A 21,509-nucleotide genomic window follows, 5' to 3' on the forward strand; every position below is an offset into this window, starting at 1 on the left:
AAGGTGTCAAGTCAGTAACATGTACTGATGAGCAGTGATGCCGGTAACACGTTACTTAGTAACGGTTAAACCGCTGGGCACGTCCTGCGGCTGGGGGAGCAGTCGCCCTGTCGCCATCCTCACCACGCCGCCGGCGGCTCGGTGTGCGGTACGCCTCAACGTTTTTAGGGGGGGGAGGTGCTCGTGTGCGGTGCGGGGGCGTTCCTTCTCTTCGGCCGCGGAGCGGTGTCCGTCGGCGCTGCGGAAGGCGGGGACTGGTTGGAGGGAACCGGGTACGGCAGTCGGCGGCAGCGACTCTGGACACGTGTCGGCCCCGTCTCGCAGATCACCTCAGCTACAGCGCCCATTTGGGGAACCCTCCGTTCGCGCGGGGGGGAGGGGGGGGGGCTCCGGCGGTTTCTAATAAAGTGAGTGTTGGCTAAACCGGTTGTCATTTTTATGTTGAGGCGGCGGGGGTGTTTTCGGCAGCTGCTGAATTTAACTAATAATGTAACTTGTAATCTAACTTAGTAACTTTTAAAATCAAGTAACTTTTAATCTAATTTAGTTACTTTTAAAAGCAAGTAACTTGTAAAGTAACTAAGTTACTTTTTCAAAGTAACTATGGCAACACTGCTGATGAGATATGACTTACTTCGATGTGAAAGGGATGGAGAAGAGGAAGGAGAAGCTGGAAAGAGAAGCTCTGTGTGTCATGTGTCATAAATTCCCTTGCGCCTTAGCGTCATCAGGGGTTTTTGCCTTGTAATCAATGATACAATGATACAGGCCGAACTTGGGGGTACACTGAGGCTCAAGGTAAATCTGACTGGGTACTGGTTTGTACTGTAGTACGTTGAAAACCATGTGGCCCACTCAGTAGATCAGCCATCAATACCTCTATGCCTTTTTGAACTAAACGCTTCCTATTTAAGAACATAGGACAAGTAACGCTCTATCAAAAAGGAAGGTTTTGAGCATACTCTTAAACAAACAGATGGTGTCTGCTTCACAAACTGAAAGTGAGAGATTATTCCACAGGAGAGGGGCATGATGGCTAAAAGCTCTGGCTCCTATTCTAATTTTAGAGACTTTAGGGACGACAAGTAAGCCTGAATTCTGGGAGCGGAGTGCTCTAGTGCAGTGATTCTCAAATGGGGGTACGCGTACCCCTGGGGGTACTTGAAGGTACTCCAGGGGGTACTTGAGATTTTTTTTTTATATATTTAAAATTAGCATCCATTCAAAAATCCTTGAAAAATTGTTATTTGACAAATATTCAATAAAATATAAGTGTAAGTTCAAGAACTAAATTTTATATTCAGTTGGCTTTTAATTTCATTATCCTAAAAAAAACAGAGTCTCCCCCATACCGATGGTTTGACCCAACCTGGCACACGCCACCTGTCATCACCTGCCTTGAAAACTTCAACAATGGAGTCGAGTTGAAGTGCAGCAGCAATGCTGCTGAAACACGGAGGGACAAGTACCAAAGAAGGCGAAACCAGAGTAGAGAGCCTTCACTAAACAACACCGTGAGAGCTTGTGCCTCTTCGGAGGGGCGCTAAAATGGACAAGTTTTCCATTGTGAAGTTAATGATTCATAACAAGAAGTCCGCGTCTCTACCGGTACCCTTTCAAAATAAAAGCATGTAATACAAAAGCGGAAATGAAATTGTATGACCTTAAAGCGAGCAAATATATCACAATAAAATAACAGAAAGACACTTCAATAATATTAACAATAACATAGATTGGGTTATTTACACTTTATGTTTTTTCTGTGGGGAGAGATTAGCCAACAGTGGCATTAAGCCACCACATCTTCAGCGGTATCTCCAGACAAAACATGAAAGTCATGTTGGTAAGCCACCTGAGTTTTTTAAGAGGAAACTTTCTGAATTCAGGTCATCTCAAGACACGATGCGAAAAGCCTCCCCAAAGCAAACGGAAACAAGCTACCTGTCAGTATTCTTTTCGATCCTTAAAGAAGATATTTTAAGATGATGAATATTAAAAAAATATGTTTTGAGCTAATCTTTTATTTAAAACTAAGTTAATGATTTATTTTTTGGGAAGAAGTGTTTAGCTATAATTAAGTTCATGAGTTCAGTTTGAGAACATATCTTTATTATGATCCCAAAAGAGGTCACTTTAAGTTGATAATTATTTTGAGGTGCACAAATCTTTATTTATATTGAGATAATAATAAAAGTCTTTAGTTATTTTATATCTTTTTATTTTGAAATAGTTCAAGAGAGACCACTACGAATGAGCAATGTTATGCACATTGATGGAGTTTTAAATTTGAATGGGTCTAGTTACAAGACTTAATAAATCACATTACATCTTTCTTTGCGCTGGTTAGGGGGTACTCGGCAGAATTTTTTCTTCGAAGGGGGTACGTCACTGAAAAAAGGTTGAGAACCACTGCTCTAGTGGGTTGATAGAGTACTAACAGCTCTTCGAGGTAAAATGGCATCATATTATGACCTTGAGGGTGAGGAGGAGAATTTTAAATTCTATTCTAGATTTAACCGGAAGCCAGTGTAGCGATGCTAATACTGGAGAAATGTGCTCTCTTTTCTTGGTTCTACTCAGGACACGTGCTGCGGAGTCTCTAACGACTTACTGCTGGAGCCTAATAATAATGAATTACAATAGTCCAGTATAGACGTAACAAAAAAGCGGGGACTAGTTTTTCTGCATCTTTTTGCAAAAGGATGTGTCTGATTTTTTAGATATTACGCAAGTGGAAAAAGGCCGTCCTAGAAATTTGTTTTAAGTGAGAATTAAAGGACAAATCGGGATCAAAGATTACTCCCAAGTTCCTGACTGTTTCATTCGAAGCAAGGGCAATGTCATCTAGCGCAGCTACATCATGAATAATGTATCTCTAAGGTGTTTATGTTATGTCCAGTCCCAATTATTAAGTTAAGTGGGCTTGATATTTATATCTTATTGTTCTGTTCGGTGTTGGAAATTTACTTTAATTTATTTATTTAAGTGATTATGTTTCCTAGTGGAAGCATATATAATGAGAATAAAATTGGGCCGAGCACAGAGCCCTGTGGAACACCATGGTTAACTTTGGTGCGCACAGATGACTCATCATTAATTTGCACGAATTGGGAGCGATCAGAAAAATACGATTTAAACCAGTTAAGGCCGGTTCTATTAATATTAATTAACTGTTTAAGTCTTTGTAATAAAATTTGATGGTCACTTGGGTCGAATGCTGCACTGAGATCTAATAGAACGAGGACAGACACAACTCCCTGATCTGAAGCTATTAGAAGGTCATTAGTGACTTTTGCCAAGACTGTCTCCGTGCTATGATTGGCTCTGAACCCAGACTGAAGTCTTCATATATACTATTTTCTTGGAGAAACTCACACAGTTGATTAGCTACAACTTTTTCTAAGCTTTTAGACATGAAGGGGAGATTAGATATTGGTCTGTAATTGGCTAAAACCTCTGGGTCTAGGGTGGGTTTTTTGAGAAGGGGTTTGATTACAGCTATTTTAAAAGACTGTGGTACATAACCTGATGATAATGACAGAATCAGAATCAGAATTATTTTATTGCCAAGTAGGTTTACACCTACAAGGAATTTGCTTTGGTTATTGGTGCTAACAATGAACATAGAAACATAAAACGCAATAAATACAACATACATAGGAAAAGAAATAAAAAATAGAAAACCAGTATATATTTACTCACTGTTTACTTCTTATTTACTCACTTTTTTCCAATATTTATACAAAGTAGCATTTATTTTGACATAAACATTTCTGCCGTTGGCCTCATCAACAAGATTGAGTGTATTAAGTAACGAACTATCAATTAGGGGCAGAATTTCTTTAAGTAATTTTGTCGGAATCAGATCTAAGATACAGGTTGTTGGTTTAGAACCTGAGGTTATTATGGTAAACTGATCACAGGTGATCAGAGTGAAGCCGTTTCTGAGATCTCTGTTGTTGGGAGGGTATTAGTGCCAATTGAGGGCAGGAGATGGTTGATTTTATTTCTAATGGTTTGAATTTTATCATTAAAAAAGGTCATAAAGATATTGCTATTTAGGGATCGCAGAATACTGTGTTCGGTGGAGGTGTGACTCTCTGTCAGCCTGGCTACAGTGCTGAAGAGAAACCTGGGGTTGTTTTTCTTCTATTAGTTTTGAATAGTAGGCAGCTCTTGCTTTGTGGAGAGCCTTTTTATATTCTTTAACACTATTCTTCCAGTCTATGAGATTTTCAACACGGTTGCTGGAGCGCCACTTTCTTTCAAGTTTTCTTGATAATTGTTTTAACTAATTTGTCTGGGAATTATACAACGGAGCTAATTTACTATGTTTGACATTTTTCTATTTTAGAGGTGCTATTGAGTCTAATGTTAATCGTAATGAGTCTGCAGAGCTATGGACGAGATGATCGATTTTTTATTAGTGGCATATATTCAGTTATTGAAAAATGAAAGGTTACTAAATTATGGTCTGAAAGAACTGGATTGCACGGAAGTACTGATAAATGTTCAATTCTGACACCGTACAATAATACAAGGTCAAGTGTGTGGTTACAACAATGAGTAGGTCGGTGTATACACTGACTGAAACCAATTGAGTATAGTATCGAAATAAATGCTTTGCTAAGGCTATCTTTATTATTGTCAACATGAATATTAATGTCACCAACAATAATAATTTTATTGGTCTTTAGGACTAGGTTTGATAAAAACTGAGGGACTTCCGATAAAAATTCGGTATAAGCCCCTGGAGCACTGTAGACTACAGCAAATATGATTGGCTGTTGGTGTTTCCTGGATTGGCGTGGAAGACTTAAGAATAAGACTTTCCAATGAGTTATAACATATAGAATATATGCCACTAGTAAAATAACTAATATTCTATATGTCTAGATGACAGTGCTGTAGCTAAATTTGAGGAAATAATTACAATTACATTTAACCCTGTATTATTATCCTTAGATATAATCAACTAACCCTAACCCTCCACTGAGATTGACGATAGTTCTATAAAGTCATTACGATTAACATTAGACTCAATAGCGCCTCTAAAAAAGAAACATGTTAAACATAGTAAATTAGCTGTGTGGTATAATTCTGAGACATATGAATTAAAACAAGTGTCAAGAAACCTAGAAAGAAAGTGGCGCTCCAACAACCGTGTTGAAAAAAAATTCAAAATATGGTTAAAGCACATAAGAAGGCCCTCCATAAAAAAAGAGCTGCCTACTACTCGACCATAACAGAAGAAAATCAAAACAACGCCAGGTTTCTCTTAAGCACTGTAGCCAGGCTGACAGAGAGTCACAGATCCACCGAACCCAGTATTCCTCGATCCCTGACTATTAGAAATAAAATCAACCATCTCCTGTCCACAGTGGCCACTTATACCCTCAATTCAAGGGGTTTGTGTCAGTCCTTGATTGTCCTTGACTGTCCTTGGCATTCAACACTATTGACCATCACATTTTATTACAGACACTAGACAGTCAACAGGTAATTAGCATTAAAGGAACCGCCCTAAACTGGTTAAAATCCTACTTTTCAGATCGATTTAAATTTGTGCAAATTAATGATGAGTCATCAATGTGCACCAAAGCTAACCACGGTGTTCCACAGGGTTCTTTGCTCAGCCAAATTGTATTCTCATTATTTATGCTTCCACTTGGAAACATTATCAAGACAGACTTAAAACTGCTATTCGGATGACACCCAGTTATACTTGTAAATAAAACCGGAACAGTGTCATCAATTAACTTAACTCTAAGCATGTCTCAAGGACATAAAAACCTGGATGACCTGCAATTTTTTCTTATCAAACTTAGATAAATCAGAGGGTCTAATACTTGGTCCTAAACACCTTAAAGCTACATTATCTAATGATATAGCTGCGCTAGACGACATTGCCCTTGCTTCCAATGAAACAGTCAGGAACATGGGAGAGATTGTCTATACCGATTTGTCTTTTAATTCTCACTTAAAACAAGTTTCTAGGACTGCCTTCGTTCACTTGCTCAACATGTCCTAGAATTTAAAGATTCTACTCCTCACCTTCAAAGCCCTTAATAATATGGCACAATTATACCTTAAAGAGTTCATAGTACCATATGAACCCACTAGAGCACCCAGAGTTCAGGCTTACTTCTCGTCCCTTAATTCTCTAAAAGTAGAGTAGGAGACAGAGCTTTCAGCTATCAAGTTCCTCTCCTGTGGAATCATCTCCTACTTTCAGTTCGGGAGGCAGACACCATCTGCACATTTAAGAGTAGGCTTAAAACCTTCCTTTACGATAAAGCTTATAGTTGGAGCCGGTCCAGGCTTGTCTTAGACCTGCTTTCAGTTATGCTTCTATAAGTCTAGAATATCGGGGGACACATGACACACAGAGCTTCTCCTTCCAGCTTCACCTTCCTAATCTCAATCCTTGTCACATCAAAGAAATGAATAGCTCATCAATACATGTTACTGACTTGACTTTTTCTCTGCAGTCCCTATGCCTCATCGTCTGCAAATCCAGGACCGCGGCTGTGGCCACATAGTGGATTATGATGGTGGATCGCTTATCGGAGATCGTGATCGTAATGGCGGATCCTTTATGGCGGTTTCTGTGTTATGCTGGCTGATCGTGATAATAATGGCGAATGCTGTATCGTTTTAGCATCTGATAGTGATGGTGGACCACAATTGAGGTGGCAGCTGACCATGGAATATGATTACAACAAGACTGCTTGATAATCAATTGTAACAGACCGCTTTATGGCCGTGTTATCTCAGGTAACTTTACCTGCATGGCTCCAGCAGTGTTTCCAAATTTGCTAGCCTGTCATATTCAGCTGAGGTTAGCGTGGCCAAGTTGTGCTTCTGCTGGGATGCGTCAAAAATAACGCGTTACGGTTTCCAGATTAATCGCATGCGTGAACACGTTAACGTTAACAGCCTTATAAAAAAGATAAGTGTGAACCCTAAGTTAAAGAAGTCAAACAAATCAAGGCCTAGTTGCCTAGACCTAAGCTGTGGTATTGTTTCAGATGTGGGGAGGATGGTCACATTGCTTCCAGCATCAGCAGCGACCCAAATCCGTGTTAGTACAAGTATTTTGAAATATCTTATTGTTGTTTCTATTTTAAAGTGCTAATATACTTCAAGCAAGAAAGCCGTGAACAGCAGTTCCACATGCCAAGAAAACAGCCCATTCCAGGCAGATTTAGAACAGGTACTGCACTATTAAAGTCGATGTAAAATCACAAGTGGACACCAGGTCACCCTGGATGATGTACATTGGACACATGTAGTCTGAACTTACTGATGAATTTACTAACCATGTATTGTTAACATTTGCAAAAATCAGTACATAAACATACTTCTCTTTCTTCTTTTCTGAGCATTTATTGTTTTTTCATTTCCTACATAAATAAACAGCAGACCAGGTCAAGGTAATGGAGTATGAGTCAGCAGATAACAGAAGAAAATAGTTGTGAAAAATGTAAAGATTGGGATAGAGAATTAAATAACAGTCAAGATTCAAAAGACCCCAAAAACTAGAAAAAACGTAAAGAGACAATAAATATGTACCTAGGCCTCACTAGAAGTGATGGAATTAATGACACAAATGTCACAGTACTCCGTAATTGTATGTTGACAAATTGAAGAAGTGCAAGAACAGCATTGTTTAGGAGATGACTTTGGAAGTAAATTTTACAGCAGTGACTGCTTAGCATATGGGATCAACAAGGCCTCTGTAGGTTACCACTTGACAATTCCAACAAATTTACACAAAGCTTGATTATCTCACTGTTTTCTTAGAATCTTCAACGCACATTACCAATGAGGCAGCAAGAGAGTGAGGGAGAAAGAGAGACGAACAAACCCTCCTTTTACCAACCAATAAACATTAGTCCAGAGACAATCTGAATATTTATAGCCTCAATAACTCAATCTGCTTCGTTAGAAGTCACATTCTGCTAGAGAGGCCTTTCAAAGACCCACAGAAGAAGAGTCCATTGTTGAATTCTTGCTCTGAGGCCCTGTTGCAGCTTCCACCATTCCATCATGCTCCAGCAATATTTGTCTGTGTGTAGAAGTCCATTGCAGTGAAATGCTGTGATAAACTCACTTAAGTTGTGTAAGTTGTGTGTGTAAGTGTGTGTGTGTTTTGGGGGGAAGGGGTTGTTAGGAATGGACGTATCCAGAATGTCTAAGTAACTTCACAATAGGGGGTTGCCCTGTGAAAAGGCCAGATCCTAATCAAGACAAAGAAGCAACCTGGATCCCTGAAGTGCACCCACGGGTGGGGGTAAGAGTGGGAGATCCTGCTGATTGCCATGTTTGATGGTTCTTTAAAAGCCAAAGGTAAAGTTAGTCTTTATAGCACTTGTCTTAACAATTTTACAAAGTGCTAACCAAGAGATCCCCCCCCCCCAAAAAAAAAGACAAGATAGTTTAGTAAATTACATAAGAAATAAAGCAACCAAAATGAATAAAATAAAAAAGTAAAAACAATAAAAATAAATGTAGATCAAATCTTTCAGAAAGAGTAAGATGGTTTACACAAGTAAAACCATCTCCAGATCTGAGCAGTTGAGATGGCACATACCAGCTCAATAAATTTGAAATGTATTTCAGAACTCAGTCATTTGGCATTACAAGTGAATAATAGAATCTTAAAATCAAATTGAAAACTAACAGGGATTCATTGGAGAGGAATGTACAGGGGCGATATGTAAAAACAGAGGCATTAGCATAATGCCTCTTTTTTTACTTGCCTTCAAAGCATGGTTTCATAGTTACTATCACTCCAGATTCCTCACAATTTGCTAAACAGATTAACCAAAATACTACTTACAAGTGAGGCAAACAGAATGACTCAGCATTGTACCTCGGCTTTGTCATAAAAATGTTGTATTGAAAAGGCAAAATGAGAGATGGGTTAGGCTGCTGGTATCTGTGTGTTTCATTTACATAAGAATGATAATATAGGACTGAGTAGCTTTGGCCACGATGTATGGTCATGCACATTCATGGTGTAAATTATGCTGTTTCGAGTCAAATTTGAATGTCGCGGCTTACGGACACTTGGTAGACGAAGATTTCATTTTTTTACTGTACATTTTTTACGTTTGATCACCAGTTAATTCATTTGTAATGGATTGGGCTGCAAAGTAGTGAACCCTGAAAAAAAGGGTTGTGGACTCAAAAAGGTCACCCACCCCTCCATCAGAATAGTGGTGAGTAGATTTTGATGAGATTTTCATTTTTCGGTGAATTATCTCTTTAAGAATTGCAGTAGAGACTGAACAAGTCCACATTGGGCAGTGGAAATATCCATGGAAGAACATTACCCCACACTGTGTTTGGTCCATAATCTCGTCTATTTAAACCAACTTCTTCTGTTACAGTGTTGACATTCAAACCAAACATTTAGCGTCTCCTTTACAAATACTCCCAACAGTCACCCAGTCACCTTTTCTGCAGGCTGATCATTCATTGTCAGTTTAAGTGGGTGAAAATGCCTCTCTTTTTGGAACATTACCATTTCTTTCCTTTAAGTTTGATCATCCTCCCTCCTCATATTTGTAGCCTTCAGTTTTGCTATCTTTTTTCTGTCTATTTATCTCCTGCCATATCATACCATCACTATCTCTATGTGTAGTATCACACATGATTGTTACATTCACGGTACAGTTGTTGCTAATCTGCCAAATCTAATCGCTCAAATCTCTGAACGCACCCTGTCTCTCCCTTTCCCGTTGAGTACTTTCCCATTCGTTCAGCCTCCTCACACAGCTTGTCAGGCACTCCCACTTGATCAACCACACTCCACTCACAAACAGCCCTACTAAAGGCCAAATTATAGTCGGGTTGCACACGCACGCATGCACGCAAGACACGCAACACGCCCCTTTCGAGCCCTCTGGCGGCTTGCGTGCGTCCGCCAATTTTTCTAACTACACGACAAAGCGACGCGAGCCTCACGCAGCCCGCAAGGCTTGTGATTGGTCTGCTTACTACATCCCGTCCGGAGTCTAGTTTCCGGTTTCATGCCCCACAATACGCGGAAATCAAGGAAGATTTAGAAGAACGAATATGGACCAAATGGAAGAGCACTTGGCAGAAGAGATCCGAAAGTATGACCACTTGTATAACCCGTCACTCACTGGCCGATTTGTCCAACAGAAATAGGCTATGAGGAGCCAGAGTGGCGATGTAAATAAACAGTCGACGAAGAAGAAGACGTCTCTTCTTTGTGTGTTTTGTCTTTGAAAAAAAACGTTACTCCGCCTATGGTTCTAGCGGTGAATTGCGTTGCAACACGCGCAGCACGTTAGAGAAGTATAAACCAAAACGAGTCCATCGATGCAGCTGCGTGGCCTTCACGGTTGCAGTCGCAGGACTATAATTAGGCCTTTACCTGCCTCGTCAGAATCAAGAAAAAATCACCTCAGCCATCTTTCCCAAACCTCAAGATCCTGTCTGCCCATGATTAGATGGTGTTTTCCTCTGTTAACGTTTCTGCCGTCCTGCCTGTGGGGAGGATTTTCACATCGGGCCACTACCCAACCAGCCTTGGTGTTCTTCGTGGTTCTGCTGACTCAGCCCGAGACCCCTGCTTCATTTATAACCTGTTCATTATGTCGAAGAGCATTCACTGTTGTAGGAGATTTACAGAGCATAAACAGAGGCAGACCTGCAGTGGAGGAGTTAATTTTATTATACATCAGCTGCAGCTTTTATACTGTTTGATAAGCAACATTGTTGCCAGTAATACCGTGTGCGAGTGTGCGTTATTCCTTTCTGGAAGTCCTTACTTGAAGTGCTCTCTCGTCCTCATAAAGTGTAGTGTGTGTGTGCTTAGACATGTTCTTTGGCCAGATTACATTACATTACATGTCATTTAGCTGACGCTTTTGTCCAAAGCGACTTACATTTTTAGAACACTCAGTTTATGAGGGGCCATTTTAGGGGTTCAGTATCTTGCCAAGGACACTTAGGCATGCAGATGAGAGAGTGGGATTCGAACCGGCAACCTTCTTGTTGCAGAGCACCCGCTCTATCCCCTAGGGCCTAGGCCACGCTCCCCCCACAGATAAAGATACAATTGGGATAAACAATAACCCTTTTCATTTTTCCATTCATTATATGTTAAGCTACATTATATAAATCTTGATCATAGGGTCACAGGGGGACCAGGAGCCAATCCCAGAACAGACAGATACGGGACGTCTTTGCAGATTAAATAAATTTTGAGGGTGTGTATGATAGAGGATTGTGAAAAGTGAGGCATGTCACATGAATATAACAGCGCAGCTCAACTTGACAGCCTACACTAACTTGTGCTCCATTAATCACATCATCCAACACCCCACGACCAATCAACATGCAGCTGTTGAGCCCGGGTCATCTACCATCATTCACACAGTTATGTGATTGGATACTGTCCTCACATGAACCAGGTACACTCTTCACTATCCTCTATTACATCACCAGTGCCTTCTGAATCAAGACCAATTGCAGGGAATTTTGTCGTCTATTCCTCTTTTAATCATTGCCAGACAGACTTCATTTCAATAATCGGATCCATAACCACATAAAAAGCACCAACTGCTCATCTATCTCTCTCTCTCGGTAGCCATGAATATGGCACTTAAAAAATATTAGATCTATTTTAAACAAGTCTTTTCTTATTATTGATTGTCATTGATTTTAGATATTAATATTAATTGCATTTTTTGGCAGGCAGATCCAAAGGTGCTGGTAGGCTGAGGCCGGATCAGATGAAGGTGAACAAACAGTTGAATGTTGCGAAGCTTGTTCTATGACAAGAATGGGAGCACGGACTAAATATGCAGCAAAAAGTTCAGTAGAGGTTCAATCACTAAGCCGAGATATGTTACCAGACTTGTGAACGGGCGATTTGGAGACAACAGGAGTGAAGAGCTGGGGAGCTTTGTAGACTGAGGATAGCAGAGTTGATGAGGAGATGAAGCTCAGCTGCCCAGGTAATAATCAGGAGGTAGCTCAAGGTAGAAAAACACAGGGAAGTGTGCGTTGGACTTCTGGGAATTCATACTACTGGATATACTTGGTTTAGGCTAAGTCTTTAAATATGCTTCTTTGCTAGAATACTATTGTATCTCTATTCTTAGGTTACCTAGATCAGTGATTTTCAACCTTTTTTGAGCCGAGATTTATGAAACAATCTTTGATTTAACTAAACTTTATTTAACGGAGACATATTATACCCATTTTCTCACTGTTGATATGGTTCCTTGGGGTCTTAATGAAATGTCTGTAACATATTTTGGTCAAAATACCACAAGGATAATTTAAAACAGGACCTTTTAACCCTGTCTAAAACTGAGTGACCTGTTTTGAGTGCCAATAGTTACTCCCGTCGTTTACCCGTGCTTCATTGAATTTCTTCACTTTGACATTCAGAGCACTGGGCAGAAATCACATCGCGTCAACACCCACCGTGGGCCTTCGCGATGCTTTGTTTTAATTAAACAGTCGGATTCCCCTGGTCCGCACCAGTTCTAAGTCAGCTGCTAGGCGGCGCCCCCCCCCCCCCCCCCCCGCGCAAACGGAGGGTTCCCCCAGCGGGTGCCGTAGCTGAGTTGATCCGCGAGAAGGGCCGACACGCGTCCAGAGTCGCCGCCGCCGACCGCCGTACCCGGTCCCCTCAAGCCGCCACCTTCCGCACCGGTGGGGGACACCACCCCGCGGTCCAAGAGAAAGAAAACCCCCGCACCACTGACGCCATGAGGTACCGCGGAAGAGGACCTCCCCCCCCAAAAAAAGGTAGAGGCGTGCCGCACGCCGGGTCTCTGGCGGCGTGGAGAGGAGGGCGATAGGGCGACTGCTCCCCCAGCCACGGCACGTGCCCAGCGGTTTAACCACAAATACCAATGATATCGGTGAAAGTCAAGTTTATTACCGATGTTCAGATGTCGGTAAACAAGGCGAATATCGGCCGCTACCAATGTTCGGCCGATACTTCGGTGTAACACTAGATATTATATAATTTTCCACGGCACACCTGACGATCTCTCACGGCACACTAGTGTGCCGCGGCACACTGGTTGAAAATCACTGACCTAGATTGCTAGTTTGTACTGTTTTGTCTTATCTTGAAATGTATGAGCTAAGCTTTTTGTTTCACTCAAAATCGTCTGAGTCTGAAGACTCAGACGATAAAGACAAAGGATTCTTTATTTGGAGTCTGAGTATAACGCTGCTCTGTTTCCTTTTATTTAAATATGTGTATACTTTCCGTCCCTGTTCGCATATCTACTCGTAAATTATACTATAGGCCTCGCACTCGTTCACTCTATTACCGTAACCTTTCCTCTCTTATCTATCCCAATCTATCGCAGTGAGGAAGCAACAAGCTCCCTCACTGCGGGCTAAACACTCAACAAAATCCCAACTGCTTGCTTTCCAGGCTCCTAAATGGTGGAACGAGCCCCCCAATGACATCAGGAAAGCTGAAAGTGTACAAATCTTTCTGCCGCAAAGTAAAATCATATCTCTTCTGACCACATCTTGAAAAAAAATAAGCACTTTAGTAGCACTTATATATGGCACTTATTAGAAAATTGTACTTGATTCTTGTTGTTCTAGGTTTGTACCTTCATGGTTGAATGCACTTATTGTAAGTCGTTTTGGATAAAAGCGTCAGCTAAATGAAATGAAATGTAATGTAATGTAATGGAAGGAGATGAATAAGAAACACTTGGGGCAGGAAAAGAGAGGTAAAACCTGGTCCTAACAACAATGGACTTTAGTCTGAAACATACTGTCTCCACTGACTCTGATTAAGGCCAAACTGTTGTGGAAAGATTGGACATTAACAGTCAATAAAAACATACGGACCCATTTCCGTGCACAATGGCGTTTATGACTGTTTGCATTTGATAATTTGGTGACAGGGAGAGATTGAGAAATACTGGATGTTTTAGTCACCCATCTGCATGCTGAAGTGTCCTAGGGCAAGTTACTGAACCCAGAATGGCCACTTGTTGCGCACAGGATAAGGGCCAGATAGAGGAGCTGTAAATTACTAACAGGGCCATTCAATGTGCAATGAAATCGGTCGTCTCGCCCATATGTAGATGCGCTGTGACCGGCTCATGATGCCTGCTGGCCATTGTTGATGTGGTGCTCTCCTCTCCCTCATGCGTCCGCACGGATGCCGTCTGATCGAAATGTACTGCTTACAGCAACATTGTGACCATCTTCCTCTCACTTAACATTAAGTTAATATAAATTCTGTCCCTTTTGTGTGACAGGAACCGTGGGCCAGGTCTGCCCAGTCTGTAATTGATGACAGAAACACTGCTGTTTTGCTTCCCTTCGATGTTTGCCTAGTCCAATTTGTTTTGTTTAAGTGCTTTTGTTCAGCTGATTGTTCAACTGCTTTTGATGCTTTACTTCCAAAGCTGTGCTGTGCTTGGCTCACCTACCCATGCATTACCTGCATGCCTTGGCCTAACAGATTCTAATCAGTGCTGTATACATAGCCGTGTCCAAGAAGAACAATGAGGCAACTATCCTCTCCTGCCATGTAAAGCAGCCCAACAGTCCAAAGGTTATTTCTATACTGACCATGGTTTTACCAAGGGCCACAATGAAATTATTCTCTTTTTCGCTCCACTGAACACTCCCAAATATAAAAAGGATAATTACAATAATCAGTGTCACAAACATACCAAAAAAAGGGTTGTGGTAGTGGGGGATGGTCAGCGTTGGCTACAGGAGGGAGGGAGTGGAGATGGGGTGCAGGGATCGGTGCCTGGGAGAGAGTCTAATTGTACTCAGGTGTTCAAGTTCCACTAATGACTCTCTCCCCTTATCAGCAGTAGCGAGCTGGGGCTCGGGACTGGAACAGAAGGAGCCAGTGCACGCCCGGAGAGGCAACGATGCGCGGCAAAGCAAATAAGGAGTTGCATGCGTGAAGTTTTGATTTATGTTGTGAAAGTGTCTGGAGAAATAAAAAGAAGCTACTGAGGCACCCTTACCTGCGTCTCTACTGTTTCCTGTCCACTGACCCACGGTGACAAGGGGGCAGAGGTGGGACCAAGTCATTTTTTTGCAAGTCCCAAGTAAGTCTCAAGTCTTTGCCCTCAAGTCCCGAGTCAAGTCCCAAGTCAAGACAGGCAAGTCCCGAGTCAAGTCCAAAGTCAAGACTGACAAGTCTCAAGTCAAGTCCAAGTCCTGCAGTTTGAGTTTCGAGTCTTTTCGAGTCCTTTTGATCACTGAGTAATAATATATTTACACAGATCATGTATGCTTTTAAAATCTGTATTTATTTATTTATTTATTTATTAAAACAAGTGCAATTGAAATTACAGAAAAAAACTTGTGCCAACATTGCACTTCCCTATTGCACTATTAACCAGTCATTTTTAACATTTAACTCATATTTTGCAAGAATATTCTACATTTTAAACCACTCCTACAGAATGAACACATTTGAAAAAACAAGTCCAACTGTAATTATTTGTACAAAAGTGCTAACATTGTATTTTGCATTTTAACTAGTTCCACAGCAGTTTCTGTCCTGTCCTGTGTTTATCTCATCTCATTTATCTCACCTCATATTGTCTGTGTGTGTGTGTACATGTGAGAAACATAACAAATACATGAACATGAACATTTCTGTCCTGTCCTGTGTTTATCTCATCTCATTTATCTTACCTCATATTGTCTGTGTGTGTGTGTACATGTGAGAAACATAACAAATACTTGAACATAACAATGAACAGGGTTGTGCTTTTTATATGTCAGGGCCCTATGCTGAATTGCATTTGCAAAAGACCAAATTGGCCAAAAGTCTGTCAGTCATTTGTGCACGATGCGGACGTAGTATGATTCCACCCAGTGCCGCTGCTAGCCATTTTGTGCCCTAAGCATAACTCCTCTATGATTACATTAAATAATCATCAATAAGTACAAACAAGAATAGTCAATCTTCTTTAACTTTTTTTGAGCAATTTAATATATCTCTTGTTCTGCCTTTTTTGTGATATACATGGCTAAAAGGTACCTAATATTTCTATACTGAAATAATATCGGCATTATAATAGTAAGCTAATTTATTTAATGACGTTATTGTTGAGGGTTGATTTGTATTTCCGGTTTTAAGTGGGTTGTTGGTAGTGACTCTTATTTTGAAAGGGGGTTTCAAAGGAAGTTGGTGCTGTGATGAGTGAAGTTGTAAAATGAACGGAGAATAAACCTGTGTGCTGTCACGAGCGCATGACCTGCTCTCGTGTCCTTTGTCGGCTGAAGCCGGACTTATGATACAACCAAACGCTCGGCTACATAATTATTATAACTATGATGATTTTTCAGTTGCTTTTTTTTTGGTGCCCCCTCAGGACTTGGTGCCCGACGCACAGCGCGTAGTGCGCGTTTTGGGAGCGGCGGCGCTGCACACACACACAGACGCACACAAACACGATGACAGATACAGAGCGCTCCTTAATAACATACTTTTTAATCTTTGTGTTTTGGGGAAAAGAGCAAGTCTTATCAAGTCAAACGGCTCAAGTCCAAGTGAAGTCACGAGTCATCGATGTTGAAGTCCAAGTCGAGTTGCAAGTCTCTTTACAGTTTGTCAAGTCGAGTCTAAAGTCATCAAATTCATGACTCGAGTCTGACTCGAGTCCAAGTCATGTGACTCGAGTCCACACCTCTGCAAGGGGGTTCTTGTTACAAGGGTATTGCCTACCATGCTCCAATCCGTGGATTGCAGACTCCCTCAAGGTCCAGGAGTCATGGACTGACCCAGCCCACTTTGCCTCAATGTTGGTGACCATGCAGAGTTGTTAACAAGTCATCAGCAAAAGAATTTGGGTTTTCAATATAACACAAGATAATGGAATTAAAATCAATGTAGCATCCAATGTTCACTTGAAAGGACAATTAATGGATGAGTAAGAATATTTCAATTCCTATAAGAGATTGATCATTACTGTTGTATTCCAAGCTACTGCATTTTCTGTAAAATGTGCATTTGCTGCTACCAAACATTCATCATGATTGTTTATTAAATAGTCAATAAGTAAGTAAATAAGAGGAGTAAGCATGTCAGATATGCCTACATAAAAATAGAAAAAGTACCTCACAAAAAAAAAACCTAACCCTAATTCAAAGATTTGAATGTAAGAATAGATACTTGTCATGCCCACTGCCCAGCTTGTAGTCTCTTTCAGTGTGTGTGTATGTGTGTGTGGGGAGTGGGCACATCTAGAAAACACTCAGTCCTGCAATACTCACCTTGCCAGATCATAGTGCCTGATCATTCCTTCCACTCCACTCTGGACATAGTTCTCCATCCATCACACTGCCCTTCCTGCTCTTCAGCCTTCTTCCCATCTGTTTCCCAGTTAACTGCTAACCTCAACAAGCCACCACCATCAGAATCACTGAGCCACTCTCCACTTGCCTCCAGCCTCCACCAGCTTGGCTCCACAAGCCACTAGCTCAGTTGCACAATGCCGAGGTCACCTCGGCTCATATTCATTTAAGATCTTTAAATAAATCGATATTGATTCCAAATCCTGTCTCCTGCCTCTCGGTGCCTAGCTCTTGAGTTCGCCAACATAGCTATAACATTTCTGCTATTAACGTGCAATTGGAATGTAAACTTTGCATTGCCTTTTTTTATTGCATGATTTACCTGAACATTGAAGCTGTGAAATGACTTCCCATTGACATGATCAGCTTTATTCTCACCTAGACGTGAGCAGCTTGAAATGTAGATGAAATACATGGCCCCATCACTCCAAGAAACAATATTAAAGGACCTGCAATATACAATCTACATGAATAAGTCTTGACACCTTAGCATGCAGCCCATAAAATACATTTTAGCTGAGTTTTGCTGAGGTTCTCTGTATCAGCCACAAATTACAGAAATTTCCCACACGCACAAAAATCGTAGGGCAATACCATACAGCCTGTCGGAATATGAGTGCACCTTGTCCACTCTTGTTCTGCTTTTGAGTTTCATGACAGCTTGATTACTTATTTCTTTATTTGCTCCTCTTTGAAAACAAATGATCCCACGGTGCGAATTGCGTGTTTAGGCTGATGCAAAAAATGTGAATGCGTTTGGTGTGAATGTGGCATTACAATTGCAGCTTTAACCTGAACGTAATCAACACCTTCAAAAGACAGAAAGGGAGAAGATATGGCTGAGATAGCTTTTTAATGTTCTACTTTACTCTTTCATCAGTTAGTTGATTATTTCAATACAAGTGAACAGGGCCTTCATTCTACAAAATGGAAAGTAGCCTTCCCTTGCCCTCCTACACTTTCTACACTGTATAGGAGTAGACTTCTTCCCCGGAGGCCCTTTGACTCATCGTCCGCAGATTCCGGGCCGCAGCTGTGGCCACATCATGGATTACGATCTGTCGATCGCGTATCAGAGATTGTGATGGTGGTCCAGTATGGCATATTCTGTATTGTGCTGGTTGATCGTGATAATAATGGCGGATCCTTTATCATGTTGGCATCTGATAATGGTGGTGGACCACGATCGAGGTGGCAGCTGATGATGGACCCTAATGACGGCAGTGGACAATGACTGTGGACTATAGTGGCATCCGACCTTGATTGTGGATCATGTCAGTTCTATGTCAGTTCTGTCTGTCCTGGGAGAGGGATCCCTCACATGTGGCTCTCTCTGAGGTTTCTATGTTCTTTTTACCCTGTTAAAAGGGTTTTTACTAGTTTTTCCTTACATTTGTTGAGGGCTAAGGGCAGCGGATGTCACCATGTTAAAGCCCTATGAGACAAATTGTGATTTATGAATATGGGCTATACAAATAAAATTTGATTGATTGATTGATAGCAGCCCATCTATATTGTTTAAGTTGAAAAGAAAGCTCCTTGTATGTGTAACGTGGGTGGCTGTAATGCGCTCTGATTTCTGCTCCTCCATAATCTACCCTGTGTCTAAGTTAAAGAATGTCCCAATTACAGCCATTTTGAGGGGAGCGGGTGACGTCTTTTGATGTAATATTACCATCCGATCCAATTAGCCCAACACATGTCAACCTCACCCAGCAGTAACGGCTAATATTCTGAAAATCTGACTGATCGAACCCTCTCTGTTCAAGTTTTATTTAGATGTAAATTAGTTTTCCTGAAAAGGCTTGTGTAATTTTTTTCTTCCTAGCAATTTCTTACTGCACACAGACAAACAGTCAACACACCTTTGCTGCGTGATTTCTTTGTCAGTGGGAAAGCAAGAGTGCTCAATTACCAGGAGAATACCTGAAAATACAGACTAGAGGGGGCCAGATATGTAAAGCATTGTACAGTTAGCAGACTGACTGCTTAAAATAGTAAACAGATTGATTGCATTAGTGCTGCCAGCATACAGGTTTAGTTGCATGCAGGGAGGATTTTTTGTGAATGAAGACTATCATCTAGTGGAGAAAAGACGATATACATTTTGAGAAATGTTCTAAGATAATTAAAAACCTCGGAAAGGGACCGTCTTAAACAACATACCTTATCTGAAGGCAGAAGTAAACAAAGAGACTGTTTTTTTGACATCGGGAAGGCATGTTGAAAAGGGGATTAAAAAAATATGCATTAAGCTGTTGATAGATGGAAATGTGGGCACAGGAATGGGGTTTTAGATGGTCAAGTCAATCTTAAGTTGTATGGAGAACAATTTGAAAGAGTGCAGTGTTTCAAGTATCTCTGGGTGTGGTTTGATAAGTGCTTCCATGGAACATTCATATCAGGAAAATAGAGAAATGTAAAAAGGTTCTAAGCATTATTAGGTGTCAGAGGGGCAGAGAGTTGGGAGCAAATAGGAATGCTCTGAAATTTTTTATATTGCACTAGTTATATCAGCTCTTGATTATTGATTTGTCCTTTATGAATCAGCACCTAAGACCATGATAAAAAGTTTGGACACTATTCAGCACCAGGCTCTGAGGTTATGTTGTGCCAAAAAGACCCCTCCAGTGTCAGCCTTACAGGTGGAAATGGGAGAAATGCCTCTTTAAATGAGAAGATCACAACTAAAATGCACTTACTGGGCAAACTTGAGGGGGCATAACAATACTCTGCCAGTTAAGAGCATACTGGAACATTTCAGGAAAAGGAGAGAAGAAAGTGCTTTGGCTGGACAATTGAGAAAAGGACGAAGGAATTGAGTTCCACTGTGTCACTTTCTGCAACCCCACTCAGACACAAGACAAGACATAATTTTAGAGAGAGCACATACTGTAATATTAATAAAGAGAATAGGGATTGAAATTAAGTTTATATGGATACATCTGGGTGGATGAAAATATAAATACGCAAAAGGATCAACAACGAAAAGTTATGTCGATATGTTAGTACATTATAGCAAGGAAAAGGAAACAGAAATGGCAGGAAAAATGGGACAGAGGAAATAAGGGCAGATACTTGCATAGTACTCAAAAGAAAATAGATGAACTGAGCCAGAAATACACCAAGGAAGATGTTATAGTATCAAGAAGGAGGTTTGGTAATACAGGTCTAAACAGCACCTTTAAGATAATGAACAGGCAGATGTTACCGTTTAAATCAGCTGGAAAAGTGGAGCATATATTCTTGATCTATCTATAATACCAGAGACAGATGCTTAAAAAGTAACTCCAAAGAAAAAGTTAACAAAAAGTCTATTATATATAGGATAAAGGATTCTCTTCAGGTTTCTAAAAAACATTGGAATCATTAAATACAGGCTATGATAACAATGAGGTTAGGTAAATATACCTGTCTCCTTGCACTGTGTACCCTGTACAACACTCCGCTCCATATACTGGAACACTTGCTTCACATCATATGTGATATGCGTTAAAATAAACCATATTGATACTATATCATTTTATACAATAATACTGTCTTTTGCACACTCTGTCTACATATTCTTACACTCATAGTATATTATATTATCTATTGTATCTATTGTTGTCAAATACTTATATTTATACCCGTACTATATATCATATATTATATCATACTCTTTGTATATTCTTTGTATATATAAGTCTATATACACATATTTATACATGTGTACATGTTATTATTATTATTATATTTACTATTATTATTATATATACTGTTGCTGCCATTATTACTATATACTGCTATTATATTATATTATATTGGTATAATTACTATCATATATAAATATATATTATGTTATATTATACACTATATATACTGTACTATTTTTTATATACTGTCTAACAATAACATTACCATCATATCATCAGTACTATTACCATCATCTGCCACTGCACCTTATCTACCTATTTATCTTGTGTTTCTGTTTTTATTCTTTCTACCTCAATATTTTTTATTTTATTCTATTGTATTGTATTGTATTTTATTGTATTCAAATGTACCGGCTGCTATGACGACTTAATTTCACTTCGGGGATGATTAAGTAATATATCTATCTATCTATCTTTCATATCCATTCTGGCTCACACTCCTTTCCAGAC

This window comes from Platichthys flesus, chromosome 18 (assembly GCF_949316205.1).
Source record: "Platichthys flesus chromosome 18, fPlaFle2.1, whole genome shotgun sequence".
Classification (NCBI taxonomy): Eukaryota; Metazoa; Chordata; class Actinopteri; order Pleuronectiformes; family Pleuronectidae; genus Platichthys; species Platichthys flesus.